The following is a 15,425-nucleotide window of genomic DNA, read 5'->3' as shown; positions in this document are numbered from 1 at the left end:
TTATTGATGGATGATATATTGCCTAAACTACAATTATTGCAACGCAGAAAAGGTTGCAACACAAGGAAGGAATTGATAATACTACAGATCGAGTGTCAATATAGTCAAACTAGAACTGAATCAATGGTGGATTATACCTCTTCTTTCTTCTCCTTGACATGGTACACCTGTCTTGGAGAACGAGGATGACTCGGCCTCTGGTGAGACCGGTCTGCGGTCTGACCGGTGCAGGCTGCCGCCACTGACCTGATTGGTGGTGTCCCAATCGGTCGTGCACTGGTCGTGTCACCTTGCCGAACACAGGCCTTCTGTGATCCTCCTCCCTGTGGTGAGATGGTGGGTGTAGCATCGGATAACAATACATCCAAATTCATTCATACTCCCATGCAGGACAAGAAAAACCCGATGCCAGTGACACCCACGGCATAGTAGCACACACTTTCTGAGGAGGGAACACTGTAGTGCTATCACTACGCTTGCTGGATTCTCCACTAGGAGAAGAACGCTTGCCTTGATGCGGAGGTGAACTTGGTTCTTTTTTTTAGTGGCTAATCTTTTGGAACGGCTTTCGTGTACTTTTGTTCAGTAGCTGAGCAAAGGTGAGCTTCTATTTTGCAAAAATCCCCTGCACCTTTGACTCATTAATCTTCCTAGTACCTCCTTCCGAGTGCTTAGGCTTGAAAGTTATGGGTCGGGTTTTTGCCTGACCGGTTGTGGTGACCAATCGTGCCTGAGTTGTAGGCCAACTCGTCTTTTGAGAGGAACTTTCTTGCCCCCCGGGTCTTGGAGCTTTGACAATGATCTTCAGTGATTCCTCTCCATCAGGAGTCTTCTCCATCGTCACTTCCCTGTCAGAATCTTATTATTGACATTCTTCGGCCTTGGCTCACCAATGATAACATTTTTTTTCCTTTTGCTCCTTCAGCTTGTTAAGACCGAATGAGTACCTTGACTTATCCAGATCAATGGTATGGACAGAGAATGATGCCTTGTCATCTTGCATCTCATGCAAAACCAATCAACCTAAATTAATGGCCGATTGTATCTGTAGATGGAAAACATTGCAATCATTAGTTGCATGAGAAGAACAATTATGACATTTGCAATTTGCACGCCGCTTCAACTCCTGAAACGGCGGTATTGCATGAGACAACTTGATGTTTCTGCTTCTAAGCAATTCATCAAATATGCGATCACACTTAGAAACATCAAATGTCAAATGAGCTTGTTCTTGCCGATTCTTTTGAATCAGCTTAAGCGATGAACAAGAACATGGCTTAGCTTCTGATAGCCATATGGATTTAGCAACATAAACTTCATTTTTCTCATTATTCGAATCAGATTTACAATTGACATGCGTGTTGGACTGATGAGTATTACATGTATCTTTTGCGTTCATGAGTCTAAACTCCAAACCCAAGACTTTTATTTGTAAATGATTAATGTAAGATAATCAAAGCCCTCAAATTCTTCTTTCAAATAAGAACCCAAACCATCAAAAGCCAAGCCAGCCAAATATTTTTTAGAAACTGTCAAATTTTGAACATCGGTTTTTTATATCTTTGAATCTTCTGAAATAATCTGAAGCAGGCTCATCTTAGCCTTGCTTAACCGATGTCAGATCTGACAGCTTAGCCTCATTGTGCCCATTATAAAAATGATCATGAAACTTACATTCCAACTAATTCCAAACAACAACAACAACAACAACAACATAGCCTTTTTTCCCAAGCAAGTTGGGGTAGGCTAGAGATGAAACCCGAAAGAAATAAGTTCAAGGTTCAGGCACATTGATAGCTAGTCTCCAAGCGCTCCTATCCAAAGCTATCTCTTTAGAGATATTCCAATCCTTAAGGTCTCTCTTAACCGACTCATCCCACGTCAGTTTAGGTCTACCTCTACCCCTCTTTACATTGTCGACCCGCTCAAGAACCCCATTACGCACCGGCGCCTCAGGAGGCCTTCGTTGGACATGTCCAAACCATCTCAGCCGATGCTGGGTAAGTTTCTCCTCAATTGGTGCCACTCCGACCCTATCCCGAATAACTTCGTTCCGGACTCTATCCCTCCTTGTGTGCCCGCAAAACCACCGCAACATCCGCATCTCTGCTACACTCAGTTGCTGGACATGTCGCCTTTTTGTAGGCCAACATTCAGCACCGTATAGCATCGCCGGACGAATTGATGTCCTATAGAATTTGCCTTTTAGCTTTTGTGGCACCCTCTTGTCACAAAGGATGCCAGAAGCTTGCCGCCATTTCAACCAGCCAGCTGAAATTCTATGCCTAACATCTTCATCAATGTCGTCATCCTTTTGTAGCACCGATCCTAAATACCGAAAAGTATCCTTCTGGACCACCACTTGTCCATCTAGACTAACGTCTCCCCCCTCATGCCTAGTCGTGCTGAAATCGCACATCATGTACTCGGTCTTGGTCCTACTAAGTCTGAAACCTTTCGACTCTAACGTGCGTCTCCACAGCTCTAACTTCCTATTAACCCCTGCCCTACTCTCGTCAACTAGCACCACATCATCAGCAAAGAGCATACACCAAGGGATCTCACCTTGTATATCCATTGTGACCTCATCCATCACTAATGCAAATAAATAAGGGCTCAATGCTGACCCCTGGTGTAGGCCTATGTTAATAGGAAAGTCAGTGGTGTTGCCATCACATGTCCGGACAAACGTCGTCGCATCCTTGTACATATCCTTAATGAGGGTAATGTACTTAGTTGGGACTTTGTGCTTCTCCAAGGCCCACCACATGACATTTCTCGGTACTTTGTCATATGCCTTCTCAAGGTCAATGAAGACCATGTGCAAGTCCTTCTTCTGTTCCCTATATCTCTCCATCAATTGTCGTATTAAGAAAATCGCATCCATGGTTGACCTTCCAGGCATGAACCCAAATTGGTTTTGGGTCACACTTGTCACTCTTCTTAGGCGATGCTCGATAACCCTCTCCCAAAGCTTCAACGTATGGCTCATCAGCTTAATCCCACGGTAGTTAGTACAACTTTGAACATCACCCTTGTTTTTGAAGATAGGTACTAATATACTTCTCCTCCATTCTTCCGGCATCTTGTTTGACCGAAAAATGAGATTAAAAAGCTTAGTTAACCATATTATTGCTCTATCTCCTAGGCATCTCCACACCTCAATGGGGATACCATCAGGGCCCATCGATTTACCTCCCTTCATCCTCTTCAATGCCTCCCCGATCTCTACCTCCTGAATTCTCCTCACAAAACGTCTGTTGGTATCGTCAAAAGAGTCACCTAACTCAAGGGTAGGGCCCTCACTCTCCCCATTAAACAACTTGTCGAAGTACTCTCTCCATCTATCCATGATCTCCTCATCCTTCACTAGCAGTCGATCTGTCCCATTCTTAATGCATTTGATTTGGTTGATGTCCCTTGTCTTCCGCTCGCGGATCCTAGCCATCCTATAAATGTCCTTCTCCCCTTCTTTCGTGCCTAGTCGCTGATACAGGTCATCATACGCCTTACCCTTTGCTACATTCACAGCTCGCTTTGCAACCCTCTTCGCTAATTTATAGCCCTCGATGTTGGCTGCACTCTTGTCAAGGTGGAGACGCTTGAAACACTCTTTCTTCTCCTTAATAGCCCTTTGCACCTCGTCATTCCACCACCAGGTGTCTTTCCCCTCCTGCTTGCCTCCCCTACTCACGCCAAACACCTCTGAGGCCACCTTCCGGACACATGTTGCCATCTTTAGCCACATGTCATCTGTGTCTGCTCCTTCTTCCCAAGACCCCTCACCTAGCATCCTTTCTTTAAACGCTTGTGCCGCTTCCCCTCTAAGCTTCCACCACTTTGTTCTCGCAATCTTGGCACGTTTGTCCCGGTGGACACGTACCCGAAGACGAAAGTCCGCCACCACAAGCTTGTGTTGAGGGACAACACACTCCCCAGGTATCACCTTACAATCTAAGCAATCACGTCTATCCTCCCTCCTAGCAAGGATAAAGTCGATCTGGCTCGAGTGTTGTCCACTACGAAACGTCACAAGATGGGATTCTCTCTTCTTAAACACGGTATTCGCTATCAACAAGTCGTAGGCTAACGCGAAGTTCAACACATCCTCCCCCTCTTGACTCCTGCTACCATACCCAAAACCCCCGTGCACTCGCTCGAACCCTACATTAGTCGCACCCACATGGCCGTTGAGATCTCCTCCTATGAAGAGTTTCTCGCTGGTAGGCATGGTACTAACCATGCTATCTAGATCTTCCCAGAACTGCATCTTGGTGCTCTCACTAAGGCCTACCTGAGGGGCATAGGCACTGATCACATTCAAAACCGAATCTCCCACTACCAACCGGATTAGGATAATCCGGTCGCCTTGCCTTCTAACCTCTACGACTCCATCCTTAAGGCTCCTATCAATCAAGATGCCTACATCATTCTTACCCGGAGTTGCTCCCGTGTACCAAAGCTTGAAGCCAGTATTCTCAACCTCCTTCGCCTTCTGGCCCTTCCATTTAGTCTCCTAAACGCATAGAATATTTACACGCCTCCTAATTGCTACATCAACTAGCTCTCGCAACTTACCTGTTAGGGACCCTACGTTCCAGCTACCTATACGAATCCTAATTGGCTCGGCTAGCTTCCTTACCCTTCGCACCCGTCGAGGGAAGTGCGAAGACCCTTGCTCATTTTTCACTACACCCGGGCGTCGATGTAGCGCGCAATTCAGGTGACGACCCGACCCTTGCTCACTTATCATCGTACCCAGGTCATGATACGACGCGCCCTTGGGGGGATGGCGACCCGGACCTTGCCCATTTATCACCACACCCGGGTTCCGATGTAGCGCGTCGCTAAGAGGGTTACGCCCCAACGAGTTTCTTGTGGGTTTCAAATCCATTAGAGTGGCTATTTTTATGCTGGTTTGCCAAAACCTAACGCAACCCTCCTCCTTTATCCGGACTTGGGACCGGCTATGCTGAGACGACTCAGGAGAGTCTTCCAGTCAGCATAGGCGGAGTTATTCCAACTAATTCCAAAATTGAATAGAATTCGAGACCAATGAAGAAAACCAAGAAAAAGCAGTTCCAGTCAAAGGTAATGAAAATAAGCGAATGCGCAAAACATTATAGAAACCAGCTTTTCCCAGTTGTAACATATATTAGTCAATGTGCTCTTAAGGTGTTCTATTATCATCACCACTAAATTTCACAAAATTAGGAACACACCAACTAGCAGAAAAAGAAACCAAATCAAATTCAGCGGGAAATGGCTTTTGGTATAATCTAGAGCTACCCATATCCACACCAAGCTCGTTTTTCATCATACTAGCCTAATCCTCCCTAGCATGATCGTCTTTGCATCTACCACTTGTGGATGCTTGTGCTGTGGAAGTAAGACGATGTGTTATAGGATCAATTCATTCCATCGTCTGAACCGAACTCATTGGTAAGCCCCAAAGAATTTTCATGTACATTATCAAAAATAGGAAAAGGCTGCACACAATTTGTCAACTCATTGGTTCGGCTAGGGGCTGCCGAGCAAGGAGCAGACACATTCAATGTAGATGTTACTGGGCTGACCACCAATGCACCTATCTGACCGGTCTATTGGACCGGTCTGACCGGTCCAGCTATGTTTGGCTGCGACACTGGCGTAGGTAGTGTTTGCCCTTTATAGTAGTTCATCGGCATGGCATACGATGCTTCTTGGACAAATGGTGGTGTAGCCGATGAATAAGCAATTTGGAAAGCACAATTATCATCTACAAATTTGCCTTTTTTCATGATGTCCAATCGACCCTTTAGATTAGTAAGCAAATCATCACTGGGTTTATACATATCGGCAATTTTCTGATCCATAACAGATGATAAATGGCTAAGCAAGTGGAACATGAAGTGCTTACATCGCTTATTACCTCAACTTGCTTGTTTTTGAACGTGAAGGAGGGCATCACGAAGTCTTGAACCCTCGTGATCTGGTCTTTTTCATCTTTCTTGAATCCCTTCAAGAATTGTGCCTTGAAGTGCTCTCTGGCCACGAAGTACTCTTGGAGCTCCTCGATGAATTCCTGGATAGATGTGGAGATGATGTTGCTATCGTCGAGGTCGGTGATGACGCCCATCTTTTCTAGGATAAGATAGATCGGTTTTTGGTAACCAAGATCTTCGTCCCCAGCGGAGTCGCCAAAAAGTGTGTTGACACAAAGTCTGGTCACATACTCGAATGCACTAGAACACACAACAAGATCATCAAAATGATCAACACCAGCAGCCTCTCTACGCAGACCGGTCAGACTGGTTATGCGGATCGGTCAGACCGGTGCTCCAGGGAAACGGCGAATATCTAGAACCACGAGCTCGGGAGGGACCCTGTCGGAGCTAATGGAGCTAGGGTTGCTCTAAGCTCGGCAGGCCACTCAGAATGCCCTTGAACGCCATAGAGACGCAAGGAGAACAGCAGATGGAGTTGTAAAAATTAGGGTTTGGAGGTCAGAAGTAAAGTATAATTTGTTAAATCGAATTGGATTACCATGAATCGGCCGTGGCCCTTCATATATATAGGGTGGGGAGGTCTGTACCCATTAGGAGCCGAAATCCTAACAAATCCCGTGTCAAAATACAACTCCCAACTCGGATTAGGCATTTCGGACCGGTCTGACCGGTCTTTAAACCGGTCAGACCGGGGTGCGTGTCTTCGGGGAGGCATAACTTTCTCATCCGGACTTCAAATTGGATGTTCTATATATGTATTTTGATTGTCTCAACGAGATCTACGCAATGGTATAGTCCAATTGGAGATTTAGCAATGTCCTAGACCGGTCTGACTGGTTTCCACAACCAGTCTGATCGGTTTGCCCAGATTGTCCAGCAAACCTGAACTATGCCAATTTGGGGTGTCAACACAGAGAAAGAGTGCAAGGCAAACTTCTAGAGTATTATTCACAATGCAAGAATGTGATATTTTATATGGTGCACTCTAGAATTAGAAATAAATAAATTTTAAAAATATTATAATGTTTAGAAATTCTCTATAAGAAGATACTTGTCTAAATATTATGTCCCCCTTTGGCCTATAAATTGAGACTCCCCTCCCTTGCCATGGCATACATCCATGAGTATGGTAGATGAGAGGTGGTAGTGCTAGGAGAGAAGGGTGAGTGCTAGACTAACCACTAAAGGAGAGGGTGTTGGATGCTCTTATGTAGTATTGTGTTGCAATAAAGTCTTGTTTTTGTAAGTGCCAGTCTCTCAGTTAAGCCATATAGTTTCTAAGTATTTAGTGTATAAGTTGTGATCCATTGAAGGTTGGCTGTGTCACCCGGGATCACAAAAGGGTCTATGCTTCATCGAAGGTTGGCTCTGTTACACGGAAACCAGCTTTATTTGGTAGGCTCTATCACCCGAAAGTGAAAAGGTGGCTCTACCGTCAAAAGAACCCAATACATTAAGTAACTAGAAATCAAAAAGACCGACCGACTCTAGAGTGAGTTGGTGTGTCATAGATGTTCCTCAGCTTAGTGGCTATTAGGGCCACCCCTAATTTCCAACAGTAGACAAGCAAAATTCACATAATTACATAACACATGCATCTGTAATAGATATCAGGCTACTAGCTACCACAATGGTCAGAACCTACATGGCCAAATTTCATTTGGTAAAATTTTCACCCATTAGTGAAATGTAAATTTGCCAATAGAGTAGCTAATAGAAGGAACATGTAAGTGGATAGCCTCACCAGCAGTATTGTGTTTCGTAATTCCATATTTTCTCTTGATGATGTTACAACACGTGCACCTTTTTCAGCTGAGCAAATATCCTTTTCAGTCGCCATTAACCAAAGGACACCTCTCACACCACAGCCTATCAATGTGTTGCCGCATCCCACTAACAATATCATAGATATCTTTGGCGTGGATAGTTGATTTCACAAAACGACCTCCATCAAACCCACCACAATCACCAAATACAAACCAACATAGTCAACATTTAGGTCGAATATAGGAGAAGATGTAATTCTACTAGCTACAAGTTTCCGCTTGTCATACAAACCACATGTTATCAGAAAATACTTTCTTGATCTGTCGTGTAATACTAGGTACAATGCATTGGTGACTCCAGTTGGAGCAAGAAGCATGATATCCTCAAATACTAACGTATGGTTCATCCCTCAACTTAACATGCTGCATTATATCGCGGTAATGTAAGATACTGTAAGTTACTCCCCTAGCAAAGAGCTTATTGCTTCTATATATTGCAAGGTTGTTGTTGAAATGAACACGTAGTTAGGGAGCATGAAGAATCCATTTCTCTGATAGTTGCACAAAAGACAAATGTAGATGTCAGCATGTTTAGCAGCACCAAGGCAACAAAGTGGTCTACATATTGGTCATCTATCTACATCAAATGGCTTAATTATCACAATGCTTTGTATAACTTTGGTATGGTAATTCTAGCATTTCTTGTCCATGTGCAGTTTACATGATTTCAGATAAACTTACATGATTCAGATATCATTGCAGATTGGATATGCATGATCAGATTTAACATTACGTGACATAATCAAGGAATAGTATTGCATGATCAATGCAATTGCACCATAATATTACAATTCCAATTTGCATGATTCAGAAAACATTTTAGATTCAGATAATTTTGCATGATCAAGAAATAACCTTGTGGATGTGGTGTGGAAGTCGATCGTGCGCGCCGCGGAGGACGGATAGCTAGGGTCGAGTGGCCGGTGATGGAGCACTGCCGTAGAAGAGATTAGCTCCAGATAATGCCGTGTAGGATGAAGGATAGAAGAACCGCGTGATCGATCTCATAACTCGCGCCGCCAACACGCCGTCCTCCGGCCTATGATCGCCAGGTCTGGTGGGCGCCGCGGAGGACTAGATTGGAGCGGCCAGTGAACGCTGCAGTGGATGAAACGACCTGAAAACAATGGGTGCCCGGACGGGGGCCGCATTCTCCTCACTCGCGCCGCCGAACGCGCCGCCTTATCATCCATTTCCGGTCTCCTAGTAGTAGATGGAAACCAACCAGGAGGCCGCCCTCCCCATCGGCCACCCTACCACTGGGCCTCCACTACAGCCGACGTCTCCCCCACGGGAAGGTGCATTTCTAGCTCCCCTCCAACCCTCCCTCACCTCTTCCTGCGCATCTCGTGCCCTTTTCCTTCTCTTCATCTTCTTTTCCCTTCTTGCTAGGGTTTAATATGGTTGTAAACTGTTTCGGCCTCTAGTACTACGGCAGCGGCCCTGCAAGTCTCCGAGAGGGGGTGATTGATCCTGCGGTTCACACAAGAGCTCCAGATCGATGACCACCGTGGGCATCTCCATTCTTGCATGTTTCAGCTCTAAGTGTTCTGTGTTGTTCTGTATCTGCTTATGGAAATGGTATGCTGCCTGCATCTGATGTGGTTTTGATACCATGCAAGTGCGATTTGCAGTGGTTGTAAATATATGTGCTAGGAACTCTTCAGATTAGGATCTTGATGGCAGATGGATATGTTTGGAGTGTCATTTACTTTTTTTATTTTACTGTTAGCACTACCACAAGTTCAGCATGTTTTGATGATGCATAGGTTCAAGTTTTCTGCTTAGCTGCAAGATATCTCATGCACTTGTGTTCAATTGTGCCTTTTCTGGTCTCCCAAATACTGAGATGCCACCAGCAGCAAGTCATCTTCAATATCTTCCACTTCAGCCATGAGCACACCTTTGTTTAGTGTTGCTGTTGGTCAGCACTGAACCTTGCTATATGTGAACTTTCTTACTAGTGTCAGTTAAACACACCTATACACCATGGAGAGCATGCTTTGTTCAGTTGTTGTAATAATTTTCTCAGAGTTGATCCTCATCACATAGACATTAATTGGCCATCTGGTGGCAATGTATGACATGAGGTCATTTAGTAATTTGTTGGTTTCAGCAGCCTATTCATGTTCACTGTCTGCTCCATGATTATTGATCTTCATCTGTAGGAGAATTTGTTTATCATGATTAATATGAAACTTGGAAAGGCTGCTTGTTCTTTTGTCTGAAACTCTCTAGGAAAAACTGTTTAGGCCAGTCTCAATGAGACTTTATGGAAAGTTTCATAGCATTAAATATCATCAATTTTACTGACATGGTAAGGAGAGAGAATGATGGAGTTTCATGGGATGTGAGGAGGGTTTCATCACCATGAAACTCCTCTGGCACAATTACCTAGTTCCAAATCTAGGTAATTGTGCCCATGAAACTCCCACTGAGATTGACCTTAAGTGCACTATGTTGGACTAACACTGGAAATCAAAACTGGAAGCACCCTGGTAATGCCTTGCTTGTATGCAAGGGTCGTTTTGTGTCCTATATGCAAATTCTGAAATATTTAGTAGGACCCATGGGTTTTCTATGGGTTACCCACTTGTAATGGGGTGGGTTGACTAGAGTTGAGAAACAAATTATTTGGGTAGGGTGGGGTTGGGTAGGGTTGGGTTGCACCCCATATTAGCAGGGCGAGCAGGGTTGGGTGGCGTGGATTGGAGGCGCTGGTGGTGGCGTGCCCATTGCGGCGGTGCCGGAGACAGGAGATGGCTGCCCTTGTCGCGGCGACCGCACTTAGGGAGGTGGTTAGGGAGAAAGGGGAGAGGAAGAAGAAGAGAGGAGGGAAGGACTATCCCTTACATGTGGGCCCACATGTCAACAGGTCTGTCGGTACCCCAGGACTGGGGGTACCCCCTCTTGCTGTGTCTAGGCAAGAGCCTCAGTAGTCATCCTTGACTACAACCAAACAGCCGGACCCCTGTGGTCCGAAGTCCGGTCCTCCCGACAATGGTCCGAACCCGATCCACGGCCGGGGAAGGTCCGGGGACGCCACGTGTCCCGGGAGAGACAGGCGCTCAAGCGCAAGCAGCCGGGGCTCCGGACCTCCCAAGGAGTCCGGACCCCCGCGGGGTCCCGGACCCCTCATAGGGTCCCGGACCCCCCGCATAGCAATCGGACCCCTCTCCAAGGGAAGGTTTCGACGCCCCGCCTCAGGATGGTCCGGGGCCGACACGTATATGAGGCCCTTGGTCTCCATATTGAGGTCCACCTACCTTCGCATTCATTGCGGTAGGTGGACGTCCGCATTGATATAGCAGAAGCCGAGGCGTTTGACTAGCCAGGGGACACTATTGATCGCGTATTACCAAGGTAGTGGGGGCACTGGCGCCGCCCACGCCGCGTCTGCAGTCTGCCGTAACAGATGGATACGACGGCTCGGCTTCGCCCTTTATGACGCTACGTAATAGCCTCAGCAGGCCACGCCGCAAGCTACGCTACTCCAACGGGCACCTAGCTGACGGGACAAGAAAAGACCCCCCTGAGTCAGAAGAGCAGCAGTGCGCATATCGGAGGAAAGATTCGCTACCACTGTAGCCACAGTCACGTTGGGCCCACCTGTCGGGGCATCAACGCCCTATGTATCCGCTCCCCCTTGATCTATAAAAGGGGGGGGACGCCGCTAGAAAACCTCAGGCTGAGCAAGAGCCAAGGCCAGCAGAGGATAGGTTCATACACACCAAGAACAATACATCTCCCAGTGGACGTAGGGTATTACGCTCCGGCGGCCCGAACCACTCTAAATCGTGTGTTCTTGAGTCCTTATCTCAGCGTAGATTCAGCCCCATCGCCTAGTACTTCCCCGAGAACTCCCTCACTGGGAATAGGCGGGTGCGCTCCGCCACCCGGCTGTGGGTACCCCTAGAAACCCCACGACATTTTGGCGCCGACCGTGGGAAGGACAGGCGTTGGCTGGATTTTCGGGCTTCTGGGCCGTGTTCATCCTCTGCAACGACGAGCGAGAAGATGAAGGAAGGCAGCGCCACACTCACTTCACATGCCACGGCACCGGCGCTCCAACGCCCTCGGTGCGGCGGCGCACGGCAGCGGCGCCTGCTGTGCGTCGCCACTGCGACACCTCAGAGCCGGCGTAGCAGCGCACAGCGGAGGCGCCGCTGCGCGCTGCCGCCCCTACATCGACTCAAGGTTTTCTCTCAAGCGACGGCCACGCCTCCTCTGCGGTGGCATGGCGTCGGCTCAAGGCTTTCTCTCAACATGGAGCCTGGAGCCGACGGCCATCCCGGAGGAAGTTGACTGTGTCGTCCTGCCGTCCCCAGCGCCGGAGATCCACCTCAGCGTTGCTCGGCGCTGCTGCAGACAGGACCCCGCCTCCTCGTGCGGGGGCCCCTGGCGCTAGCACCAAGGACAAGCCGGCGAACGACCGCACTTCTCCACGCGTCGCGCCGGTCCATCTGCTGCGCAAGCGCTCTGGTTTCCATCGGCAACGGCGACGGCAGGGAGAGGGGGCCTCTTCCATTCAAAGCCAAAGAATTTGTCTCATGCCATGTAAGCATGTGACAGCTCTTAGGCAAGAAGGGGTCCCCCGAGCTCCCGAAGTGATGCTGGATGATGCGGCTCAGGCACGTCCAGGGCGCCTTCACCTCCGAAGAATACGCTGTATAGCATGCAGCCGTAGGTTACTCCTAAGAAAAAACTAAGAGAATTCCTCCTTTGTAATAGCGTGGCGTCTACGTGTGTGTCCAGAGCGGTCAAGGTCCGACCTTGTAAACCCGACCTCTGGCCCTATCACACAAACAGGCAAAAGCGGTCCGGAGCGGTGGAGGTCCGACCTCGTAATCCCGACCTCCGATGTATACCGTGACAACCACAATAATAAAGGAGACTCTCTTTTTCAGTTTTACCTAGGCTCCACCCTGATTACATCTATTCGCCTTGGTTTAACTATTCTTTTCTCTTGACCGGAGTTTCCCTTATTGCTATCAATCCAAGTTAAGTTGCTGGCTTGTGGTCAGGTGGAGACACCCCTTCTAGCTGGAAGGCGGTCCGGACCCCTAGGGACCTGCTCTGGGGAAGTGGTATTTGTATCCTGGGGTAGAGAAGCTCCGCGTGGCTTAGCCTGGTAATGTACCCTAAAGTTTACGTAGTTCACTACCCTGTTACAAGTACTCTAGTATCCAAGACTGCTGTCTTTAGAGGTCCTGGGCTCTCTTCTAGTATAAGGCTTGGTTTCTTTGCACCTTACTATGAGGTCCGGTAACATGCTTCAACGGATTGTCAGCAAACGGTCGCTCCAAGTCCACTCCGGTGGCCCGCTCCGGCGGAGACCGCTCGCCACGGTCGCTCCAAGTCCACTCCGGTGGCCCGCTCCGGCGGAGACCGCTCGCCACGGTCGCTCCAAGTCCACTCCGGTGGCCCGCTCCGGCGGAGACCGCTCGCCACGGTCGCTCCAAGTCCACTCCGGTGGCCCGCTCCGGCGGAGACCGCTCGCCACGGTCGCTCCAAAGTCCACTCCGGTGGCCCGCTCCGGCGGAGACCGCTCGCCACGGTCGCTCCAAGTCCACTCCGGTGGCCCGCTCCGGCGGAGACCGCTCGCCACGGTCGCTCCAAGTCCACTCCGGTGGCCCGCTCCGGCGGAGACCGCTCGCCACGGTCGACAAAAGCCGGGTCCGGGAAGTGGTGCTGGCTCCCTGAGCGATCCGAGGTCTGTGTAGCCGCTTAGCTTGGTTCCGTACCCTATGCCTACACCTTCGTCGCCCCATGGAGAGCGCTCTAGTACCTAAACCTGGCAACAGGCATACCAGCCTCAGGGGTCCGGGATGCCCGCACTCTCCAAAAGCACACCAACGCAATCAAGTTGCGTAGGAACACATCACGGTGGTGGCCCCACCCGCGGGTTCGTACCTCTCCCGAGGTGGGCCCGGGGGCCACTGTCGGTACCCCAGGACTGGGGTACCCCCTCTTGCTGTGTCTAGGCAAGAGCCTCAGTAGTCATCCTTGACTACAACCAAACAGCCGGACCCCTGTGGTCCGAAGTCCGGTCCTCCCGACAATGGTCCGAACCCGATCCACGGCCGGGGAAGGTCCGGGGACGCCACGTGTCCCGGGAGAGACAGGCGCTCAAGCGCAAGCAGCCGGGGCTCCGGACCTCCCAAGGAGTCCGGACCCCCGCGGGGTCCCGGACCCCTCATAGGGTCCCGGACCCCCCGCATAGCAATCGGACCCCTCTCCAAGGGAAGGTTTCGACGCCCCGCCTCAGGATGGTCCGGGGCCGACACGTATATGAGGCCCTTGGTCTCCATATTGAGGTCCACCTACCTTCGCATTCATTGCGGTAGGTGGACGTCCGCATTGATATAGCAGAAGCCGAGGCGTTTGACTAGCCAGGGGACACTATTGATCGCGTATTACCAAGGTAGTGGGGGCACTGGTGCCGCCCACGCCGCGTCTGCAGTCTGCCGTAACAGATGGATACGACGGCTCGGCTTCGCCCTTTATGACGCTACGTAATAGCCTCAGCAGGCCACGCCGCAAGCTACGCTACTCCAACGGGCGCCTAGCTGACGGGACAAGAAAAGACCCCCCTGAGTCAGAAGAGCAGCAGTGCGCATATCGGAGGAAAGATTCGCTACCACTATAGCCACAGTCACGTTGGGCCCACCTGTCGGGGCATCAACGCCCTATGTATCCGCTCCCCCTTGATCTATAAAAGGGGGGGGGACGCCGCTAGAAAACCTCAGGCTGAGCAAGAGCCAAGGCCAGCAGAGGATAGGTTCATACACACCAAGAACAATACATCTCCCAGTGGACGTAGGGTATTACGCTCCGGCGGCCCGAACCACTCTAAATCGTGTGTTCTTGAGTCCTTATCTCAGCGTAGATTCAGCCCCATCGCCTAGTACTTCCCCGAGAACTCCCTCACTGGGAATAGGCGGGTGCGCTCCGCCACCCGGCTGTGGGTACCCCTAGAAACCCCACGACAAGGTCCACTCAGCGTATCTGTCCAGCTTAGCATGCCACGTTGCTATAAACCGCTATGCACAACCAGATAGGGGGTTAAGTTAACGGTTTTGCGAAGTTGGAGGGTTTAAACACCCGGGTTTTTAGTCCTTAGTTGACTACATGGAGTAATTTTTAGGCATATTACTGTCAGGGACCACACTTTTATTAACAATGGTTTGAGAATTTTGAGTGATTGTTTTCACATAATTGCTTTACTGGCTACAATTACTAATGTTCTGCATTGATTCCGCTCTATGTCAGGACTTGGAAAGATGCTAACAATTAATAAAAATATTTAATCTGCAAATTCTATTCATCGCGCCCACACGATTTCCTGCGGAAGTATATAGTAGAAGGTCATGTTCATCTTCTTCCTCGAGCCAGGGGAGGGAGAGCGGCCGGCGGCAAGCTAGGGAAGAGGGAGGGGTGGAGCGGACGTCGGGGAGGGGTGGGAGGTGGGGGGAGCGACCTCTGGCGAGGTCGCCGGTAGCCTGGGTGGTGAATGAGGTGGTAGAGCTTTAGAGTTCCGAGGTGGTGAATGAGGTGGTAGAGCTTTAGAGTTCCGAGGTTGCCAGAGCTTCCATGGTTGGTGGCCTTAAAG

Source organism: Panicum virgatum, chromosome 5N (assembly GCF_016808335.1).
Source record: "Panicum virgatum strain AP13 chromosome 5N, P.virgatum_v5, whole genome shotgun sequence".
In the NCBI taxonomy this organism is placed as follows: domain Eukaryota; kingdom Viridiplantae; phylum Streptophyta; class Magnoliopsida; order Poales; family Poaceae; genus Panicum; species Panicum virgatum.
The sequence above is the reverse complement of the archived record's forward strand: the minus strand, read 5'-3'. Positions refer to the sequence as shown.